The sequence below is a fragment of the Salvia miltiorrhiza genome, chromosome 2 (assembly GCF_028751815.1).
Source record: "Salvia miltiorrhiza cultivar Shanhuang (shh) chromosome 2, IMPLAD_Smil_shh, whole genome shotgun sequence".
NCBI lineage: Eukaryota > Viridiplantae > Streptophyta > Magnoliopsida > Lamiales > Lamiaceae > Salvia > Salvia miltiorrhiza.
Genome location: NC_080388.1, coordinates 36,562,710 through 36,572,501, shown reverse-complemented (window position 1 = coordinate 36,572,501; position 9,792 = coordinate 36,562,710).

Sequence of the window (9,792 nt, the reverse complement as noted above, 5' to 3'; positions counted from 1 at the left end):
TTTCCTGAAATATTGTCGGGACTACCTCCAGACAGGCAACTAGATTTCACCATTGATCTAGAACCTGGATCTGCCCCAGTATCAAAGGCACCATACAGGATGGCCCCAAAGGAACTACAAGAATTGAAGGTGCAACTACAGGAACTCTTGGACTTGGGTTTCATCAGGCCCAGTGTCTCGCCTTGGGGAGCGCCTGTACTCTTTGTCAAGAAGAAAGATGGAACCATGAGGATGTGCATTGATTATCGAGAATTGAACAAACTGACGCTTAAAAACAAATACCCTCTTCCAAGGATAGATGATTTGTTCGATCAACTCAAGGGAGCCAGTGTATTCTCAAAAATAGATTTAAGGTCTGGGTATCACCAGCTGAAGATCAGACCAGAGGATATACCCAAGACCGCTTTCCGCACAAGATATGGTCACTATGAATTCGTTGTCATGCCTTTTGGTCTAACCAATGCACCGGCAGTATTCATGGACCTCATGAATCGAGTTTTCCATCCATACTTAGATAAATTTGTCTTAGTGTTTATAGATGATATCCTCATCTATTCTAAGAATGACCAAGAGCATGAAAATCACTTGAGAATCATCCTGGAGACATTAAAGACGGAGAAGTTGTTCGCCAAATTCAGCAAGTGCGAATTTTGGCTGAAAGAAGTAATGTTTCTAGGACACATCGTATCAGCAGATGGAATTAAGGTGGACCCCGCCAAGGTGCAAGCAGTGCGCGAGTGGAAGTCACCAACCACACCTAATGAAATCCGGAGTTTCTTAGGTTTGGCGGGATACTACCGGAGATTCATCGAAGGATTTTCTAAAATAGCGAGACCAATGACGCAGTTACTTCGTAAAGGAATCAAGTATAAGTGGAACGAAGAGTGTGAAGCCAGCTTCCAAGAGCTGAAGAAGAAATTGACAACTGCACCAGTGCTAGCAGTTCCAGCAGCCGATAAAGAATACGTGATTTTCACGGACGCGTCCAAAAATGGGCTAGGTTGTGTGTTGATGCAAGAAGGAAAGGTCATCGCCTACGCCTCACGACAACTAAGGCCACACGAATTGAACTACCCCACTCATGATCTGGAACTGGCAGCAATTGTGCATGCTTTGAAAATTTGGAGACACCATCTATATGGAGTTAGATGTGAAATCTTCACTGATCACAAAAGCCTTAAGTACTTTTTCGAGCAGAAAGACTTGAACATGAGACAGAGGAGATGGCTCGAGCTCGTGAAGGATTACGATTGCGGTATCAACTACCACCCGGGAAAAGCTAATGTAGTAGCTGATGCTTTAAGTCGTAAAACTCAATCCGAGTTAGGACTTCTTCTCACTCAAGAGGACGCGCTTGTAAGGGATTTTGACAAATTGAAGATAGAAGTGGTTCAGCCACCGGCAACGACAAGAGCAATTATTGCAACTCTGGTAGCCGTCCCAGACCTCAGAGAAAGGATCGTCAGTGCCCAGAGAGCGGATGAGAGCTTGGAAAAAGTTCGTCTCAAGATCCGAACAGGCACGCCAGGAGGCTACCAAGAGGCAACGGATAACGCCGTTCTTTATGAAGGAAGATTGTGTGTTCCCCATAACAAGGAACTCAGAAATGAGATCATGAGTGAAGCTCATGACACGCCCTATACCGCTCATCCCGGGAGTACCAAAATGTACCAAGATCTGAAACAGAAGTTTTGGTGGGACGGGATGAAACGAGATATAGCCTCGATTGTAGAGCGTTGCCTTGCATGCCAGCAAGTGAAAGCTTTACATCAAAGACCATATGGGAAATTGCAGCCATTGGAAATCCCAGAATGGAAGTGGGAGCACATAGCAATGGATTTTGTGACGGGTCTACCCAAGACAAATAGGGGCAACACAGCTATTTGGGTAATAGTAGACCGTCTCACGAAGAGCGCTCATTTTATACCGATTCCAATTACCCATGGATCGGAGAAACTAGCCCAACTGTACATCCGTGAGATTGTACGGCTACATGGAATACCAATATCCATTACTTCAGACAGAGATTCAAAATTTACTTCTAGATTTTGGATCAGTTTGCAGAAAGAGTTGGGAACAAGATTAAACTTTAGCACCGCCTTTCATCCTCAAACAGATGGACAATCAGAAAGGACAATTCAGACCCTTGAAGATATGTTGAGGACAGTGGTGCTAGACCGAGGAGGAAGTTGGGAATCAGTGCTACCGTTGATCGAATTCGCCTACAACAACAGTTACCAGGCGACCATTGATATGGCACCCTATGAGGCGCTGTATGGAAGGAAGTGTAGATCACCACTTTACTGGGATGAGGTGGGTCAAAGAAAAATCCTTGGGCCAGATGCAGTAAGCGAGATGATCGAGACCATCCGCCAGATTAGAGCAAGAATTAAAGAGGCCCAGGACAGACAGAAGTCTTATGCTGATACCCGACGAACCGAACTACAATTTCAAATCGGAGACAAGGTTTTCCTGAAAGTGTCACCCTCGAAAGGGATCGTTAGATTCGGTGTTAAGGGTAAGTTGAGACCCCGTTTTGTAGGACCTTATGAGATCCTTGAAAGAATAGGTCCCGTAGCGTATAGGTTGGCGCTGCCACCTAGCTTTGGAAACGTCCACAATGTGTTCCACGTGTCACAGCTGAGACGGTACGTGTTTGACCCCAAACACGTGATTCACCAAGAGGAAATGATCCTTAATCCAGACTTGACGTACGAGGAAAAACCTGAAGCCATTTTGGACCGAAAGGTGCAAGAATTGAGGAATAAATCGATCGCGTCAGTCAAAATACTGTGGAGACACCATGGACCTGAAGAAGCAACGTGGGAACTTGAGGACCAGATAAAAGAAAAATACCCAGACCTTTTCACATAGGTATGCAAATTTCGGGACGAAATTTTTGTTAAGAGGGGTAGTATGTAACAACCCGCTCTTTTATATTTATTTAAGTCCAGTATTCCGTGTTTATTAAATCTTTTTTTTAGTAAATGAAACGCTTTATGAATTCCAACTATGATTCTGAATTACGTAATTTGGAAACAGAGTCGCTACACTAGCAGTATGCATTTATTTATCTTCGCGTGTTTAAAATCGCGACGTTAATCTTTGAATCAATGAATAATTATTATTCAAGGTTATAACCAACTTAGCAAAGTTGTGTTATCTATTAATCAAGATGGAGGTTATTTATAATTATTCTTATTGTTCCTTAAGTCGTGAATTATTTCCTACTTTGTAGCTAATTAAATCTACGGATTTAATTTAATGATGATCGAATTAAATCTATGGATTTAATTTAGCAATCTACAGTTTTAATTTAGATTTTTACAAGACAATATAGATATCAGATACAAGAATTATTCGATTAATCTGTATCTGAATACAAGTGCTCGACATTAGAAAAACTCGATACCAAAGTTCTAATACAGAACGACCAACACTGAAGGATTTTAGTTAAATCACTTCACAACTTTTAATCCCTTACCATTACAAACCTTACAACCCTACATGTATACTACAACTCTATTCTACCACCTGCAACAAAAGAAATAATATAAGGAGAGAAGGGAGAATAAGATCGGCTGCGTCCCCTCCCCTTTTTTCTGCAGCAACTGTAGCGGCAGTAAACACTTCACCCCTGCCACAACACCCAAGTTTAAGAAAATGGGAAAAAGGAAAAGGGTGTGGAGACATGTGCTGCAGCAGCTGCACACTCCCCTATTTTTCCCCTTCTCTTGAGCCTGCTGCACTTCTCACACTCCAACAATACAACCTTCTCGTTTAAACTCCACACTTCACTCCTCAAACCACCACTCTCTCCATTCAACACTTAGCAGCAACGGCAGGAATCTGCACTCCTTCTCTGCCAAGCATTCTCAAGGTAAGCTTGACTTCAATGCTCTACCTTCTTCCATGATTCCACCTGCATTAATGCAAGGACCAATTACATTATTTTCAGAACACCTGCTGCCTTGTATCTCAACTGCAACCTTCAACCATAGCAAACATTCAAGGTATTTTTTTCAGTTCACTATTCTCATATATGCATTTCACTTCCCTCATTTCATATAAAGGAAATTCGAAACATAGGATGAGTTTATTACAGAAAGATATAGCAACCCACATATGCATACTTGATCGATAGCCTCAACAATTCAAGAATTCATACATTGTTATACTCTATACCTTAGAACATCGAATCATGAGAACCCCCACGTTTAACAACTAGAAACTGAAGTAGAAGAAGAATGAAAGTAGATAACTTAGCTTGTTAGAATAGTAAAGGTTGACCGCCCTGTTCAGTCGAGTCCAAGGAAGCAGCCGACTGCTCTGCTCGACTCGGCTTCGAGTCAGCGGCGGCGAACGAGCGAAATCAATCGACGATACACATAGGCAGCAGAGCCCGCTGCTCGTCGGATCTAAACAGCAGCGGCGACCTTCGGCTCCGCCGAAGGAAGCCTCGGACTCGAGTCGAGGAAGGAGAAGGCAGAGGCCGTGGCGACAAGCGATCGAGACCCCGGCTGTTCGTCGACCTTCCTACTACAGCGGTAGCAACGGCGAGATTTCCAGAAGGGAGAAGAGGAGGACTGTCGCCGATTTGGGAGGACGAACGGTGACGAACGACGACTGTAAGTCGCCGGAATTACAGAACCACGGCGGCGGCAACAACGTTCTGCAGAAAGAGAGGAGCTAGAGCTCGATTTGCAGAAGGAGATGAACTAGGGCTCGGACTCCACCGACGCTTCGAATCGAGAGAGGAGAGACCGACTCTCGTCGGGTTACAGCAGCAGCGATGTCGCGGAGGGAAGCGGCAGCCGCTCACCGGCCTCGCCGGCGACGGCTGGAACGGCCAGAATACAGCGGCGACGGCAGCTACACAGGGAGCAGCATAATCGTTGAGAGAGAGAGAGAGCAGCAGATCGATCGAGAGAAAAGGAAGGAAGAAGAGCGTACGCTGGGCGCGACGGCAATCAGCGCCGGATTCCGGAGCCACGGCGGCGGACTCCTCGACGCCGGCTGGATCGAGTGAGAAGGAAGAGAGAACACAGAATTTAGGATATTGAGGGAAAGAGCGGCGTGTTTGAGAAATAAGAGAGAGAGGAACCGAGTATTGAGGAAGGAGTGATTTTGGGCCTGGATCAGTTTATTTGTTGGGCCGGGTACTAATTCATTGGGCCATCTTTTCTTTTTCTATGTAAGCCGAATTTCTTTAATTTTCTTGGGCCTGTTTGAGTTTTGTTGGGTCAATTATTTTGGACTCCTATAATTTTTTTTAAATGGGCTTCGAATTTATAATTTTTGGGCTCCTACTAATTAGTTGATTAAATCCTATGAGATTTCTTTAGTTAAGTCCAATAAGACTTATTATTTTAGGCTCTCATTATTAATCCTAATTATTTTTAATTAGTGATTAATTTTAATACTTACTACTTATTAGTTGGTAAGTGAGTTAGACTAATTCAAGATGAGTGGATTATTAAGAATAACTATCCGATTTCATAGGACGAGCTTTAATCCAATAGTTGGACCAATAATTAGAAGAATATGAGCCATGCATAATTACATTACGCATCCTCATTCATTTGAGAATTTCCTTGTATTAAAATCTTGCTTTATTTTCTCGTATTAAAGGTCAGGCACCAGAGTTTAAGGCTTAGTCGTGAGTCTCTACTACCAGGTGGGCTTTCTTACGTATAAACTAAAACCATATAGTAGAATTGTTAAAGACTTTATGCTTATGAATTTGAATGATATTGTCAATGCCTAAATACTTTATGTTTTGTTATTAATTGCCTATCTGATGTTAATCGAATTCGGATTCTGGATGGGACCGCAAATCCCTTCGGAATTAGTGTACACCTTGTGATCGTGAGTCATCTAGCGGGTTGGCCGATCATAGTGTCCGTAGAGGGAGGCCTCCCTCTCGGCACGAGTTACTGATATGGTGATTAATGATATTAAAATGCCTGCGCGGGTTATTGATGAAAGAAATGATATTATGTTTGGTAAATACGAGTCTTTAAAGGAAAACCCTCGTATCTTACTACTGTTAAAGGCTTGACAATAAAATATTATGCATGTATGTAAATTTCGGCAAGTGTCCACTAAGTACTCTCGTACTTAGCCCTGTATGTATTTATAAATGTGCAGGTTGAGCTGTGATCGAGGATGTAGTGTGCAAGCGGAGCTTTTGTCGATCTAGGATGATTACCTCAGAGTAGAGTATATGTCTTCATACATATACTCAAAATTGTTATTCCGCTGCGAACACTGATTATGTTAAGATGTTATGTCATTTGTCAAACAATATGTATTATTTAATAATGTACTAAAACCATTGAGTACCCCGTTTTGGGATAATATTATGTACGGTCCCCTTGTGGCCTTCGTTGATATCTAGATATTTCGATTGATTTCCTTATACAAGTCGAGTCATCAAGAAACCGAATATGCCCCTTTCTAACTCCCGCTCCTAAATCCCCTCCCTTAGTCGCGGTTTCCCCGAATTTGCTATCCTTAGCAAGTGCGGTCGTGACAGATAATTCACAGGAGAACAGGCACCAAGAATCATGAATCATAAGTTGGATGGCAAATTGATATCAATAAATCAAAAACACATAATCAATCAGCTATGTACAAACCCTAGGTTCAGATTAAAAGACTAGCCAGACATAATAAAATCAAACATAAACATAATTAAATTGAACGCAATTGTAAAAACAAATTGTATAAAACCGAATTAAAACGATTGTAGCGGCTTGAATCTTCAATCCTGATCCAAGCCTTGAAAACTGGAAAGCTAAAAAGTTCTAAAGCTATAAAACTGAAATATGAATGTTAAGAACTGAAAAACTAAAGCTGGGAACCCTAGATAGGTCAAAAGAGGACCTATTTATAGTCTTAGGGTGAAAAACCAAGTTCTAAACCGAAAATAACTTGAAAAATCGTAAACACGCGGAAGAAAACAAAACACGCCACCAATTCGGCGACCCGTTCGGCGGTCGCCGAATTGATCGCCGAAATCTAGCCATTTAACACACGAAAACGGCGACCGCCGTTTTTCTCTCCGAAGGCCAAAATCCATCCAGGGAAATCGGCGACCTGGCCGGCGATCGCCGTCTTGGTCGCCGTTTTCACCCTTTAAATCACCAAAATTCGGCGGTCAACGCCCTTTGACCGCCGAGTTGCTCCTTTTTCGTCCCGACTCCAGAATCTTCGTCTTTTCTCGATTTTTTGGGCTTGATTCTCTCAAAACTCTTCTCTTCAACATGTTCCTTACACTCCATGCTCCAATATCACTCAATTCTGCATCCAAACAGTCAAAACTACACCCAACCGTGAAATCTCGAAATAATAGTCAATAAACTCTAAACGATAATCAAACGGGTGTAAAATCGACTTAAAATACAGAATATAAACCATAAAAACCATGCAAAATGAGTGTTTATCAACTCCCCCAAACTTAAGATGTTGCTCGTCCTCGAACAACGAGAAGAACAAAACAATAAACACGAATGGGTAAGATGATTGGATCATCGATGCCTCAGAAAAATAAAATTTTCGAATTCCCTCAAATCCTCAACATATGAACACAATAATCACCAACAAGCATAATCAATGGCAAATTCAACCTTGACATTCCAACAATTGACTCTCAAGATAAAAGTGTTTCGCTCAACTCTCAATTGATGGAAAAAGGACGTGTATCACTCATCGAAACTCATGAAATGCAGATTACTTACCATATGCTTGCCAATTGTCTCAAAATCTCCATCGCTAAAAGTGTGTCAAGGGTAAGATCAAATAGGTCTTAAATTTGGGTTCTAATGTAGGGACATTGGATTAGGTAGGGAAATTTGGCTAAGTGACTCAAATTAAATTGCTCTCACCAACCTTATGACTTCACCATTCAAGCATGGAATAAATTCCATCTTCCACCTAACAACATCTCCATAATCATCACAAACCAAGGGATATAATCATCATAAATCAAACTAGACATTCTTTTATGCTCTCGTTTTTCTCATAACAACAAAGTCGACTATCCATGAATTTTTCAATTATCACTCGACTTTCTCAATCAACTTTCATCAAAATTTCTTTCTTTTTCTCTTTTTCTTTTTTTTTTCTTTTCTAGAGCTTATAAGAATGACTAGAATCATGTTTCACCCTTATTTCAATCAACCCACAGTCAATATCACACGACGATCCCCATATACTCCATCACCCCCTATCATCCGGTTAATGAATCAAAGCTTAAAAAGGCTCAAACACGGTTAACAAGGGAATAATATTTTCAGGACAGTGTTTGGGATATAACGTGGCTTACGAAAAATGGCCTAAGATCATCTCAAACTCTTGAACACAACAAGCAACCTCGACCAAGACTCATGGCAAGTTCTAGAAGCGCACTACATGCATGACAACACTCAAAAACAAAGAACAAACTGCAAATATGGGCAGTTAAGGCTCAATTCCTCACTAGCTTGTTCAATGTCAAAAGTCAAGGTAAAATAAACTCATCAATCACACACATCAGTTCAAATCATGTTACCATATCAAGAAAAATTGGGAATTACCTTCTTTTTCGCAGAAATCGTCATAAGCACCTTACCAATCAACTAAATGGAGCAACAAACATTCAAATAGCATAGAAACTATGGAGTAAGTCTGAGAGATTATATCAATTTAATTACAGGCCCACGAATTGAAAGACTAAGAAACAAATCTCCTCAAAAACATCAAAAAGATCAAAGATATGCTAGGCTAAAAATGCAAACCATAACTAATCTCCATCCCCCTCCCCCAAACTTATTAAGGAGCGTATGCTCGAAAATAAGTTTGGAGGGAAAAATAGATAAAAGTTATGGTTAGCATACTTACACATCACTCAAGATGGCGGTCCTCCCTGTCGCCTCTGGAACTCCTGAAACTGTCGTAGGAGTTCCTCTTGCATTGCCATCTGCCTAGCGTATTCCTGTTGCTGCCTCTCTATCTGAGCCCGCTGCCACTCCTCAAAGGTCACCTGCCGGTTGAACTCCTCCCGGGCGTATGTCTCAAAAGTGCCAGATAAACATACTAAAATTTCAGAGCCATCAAGCGCTGGTATGCATCCATCGCTTGCTGCTGTATGTATCCATCGCTTGCTCGCGCTGATATGCATCCAGCAAATTGCTCGCGCTGATATGCATCCATCGCTTGCTGCTGTAGGCGAACCGCTGTGACGTCAGTGCGCATCACCGTGAGCTGCGCCTCCTGTTGCTCGACGAAGGTCTGCAACCGCTGCATCCGATCGGTGAGGTCAGTCACATCAAAATGGGCTCCCGGTCCCCATTGTTCTCCTGCTGCTTCTGCCGCGGGCTCCTCCTGCTCCTCTTCCTCCTCATGCACCTGCTCCTGCTGAAAGACCTGCTCATCAACCCGCTGTCCTGCAATAACCCTCAAGTGGGAGTCAGTGTTCATTAGCCAATTCTGTGTCTCGAATCGCCCGGTCACACGGGTGAGAGGCCGGTTCGGCAGGGGGAAGTGGTCTCCATCACTTTGCACCAGCTTGAATGGGGGCTGGGCGCTCGTCAAGAATCTCATGTGTACCATTCGGCGACCGTTGAGTAGCGTATCACCTGCCAACGCATCCCATTGAGCAACGGCAGGACAAATACGGCGGGCAAGCGGTGTGAGCATCCCTCCAATTGTAATCACTCCTCTGGTCGCGCTGGATGCCTTAAACAACTGCTTGAGGAGGATGTAAGTCAAATCCATTGGGGTGCGTGTGAGCATCCCCCACATGATGAA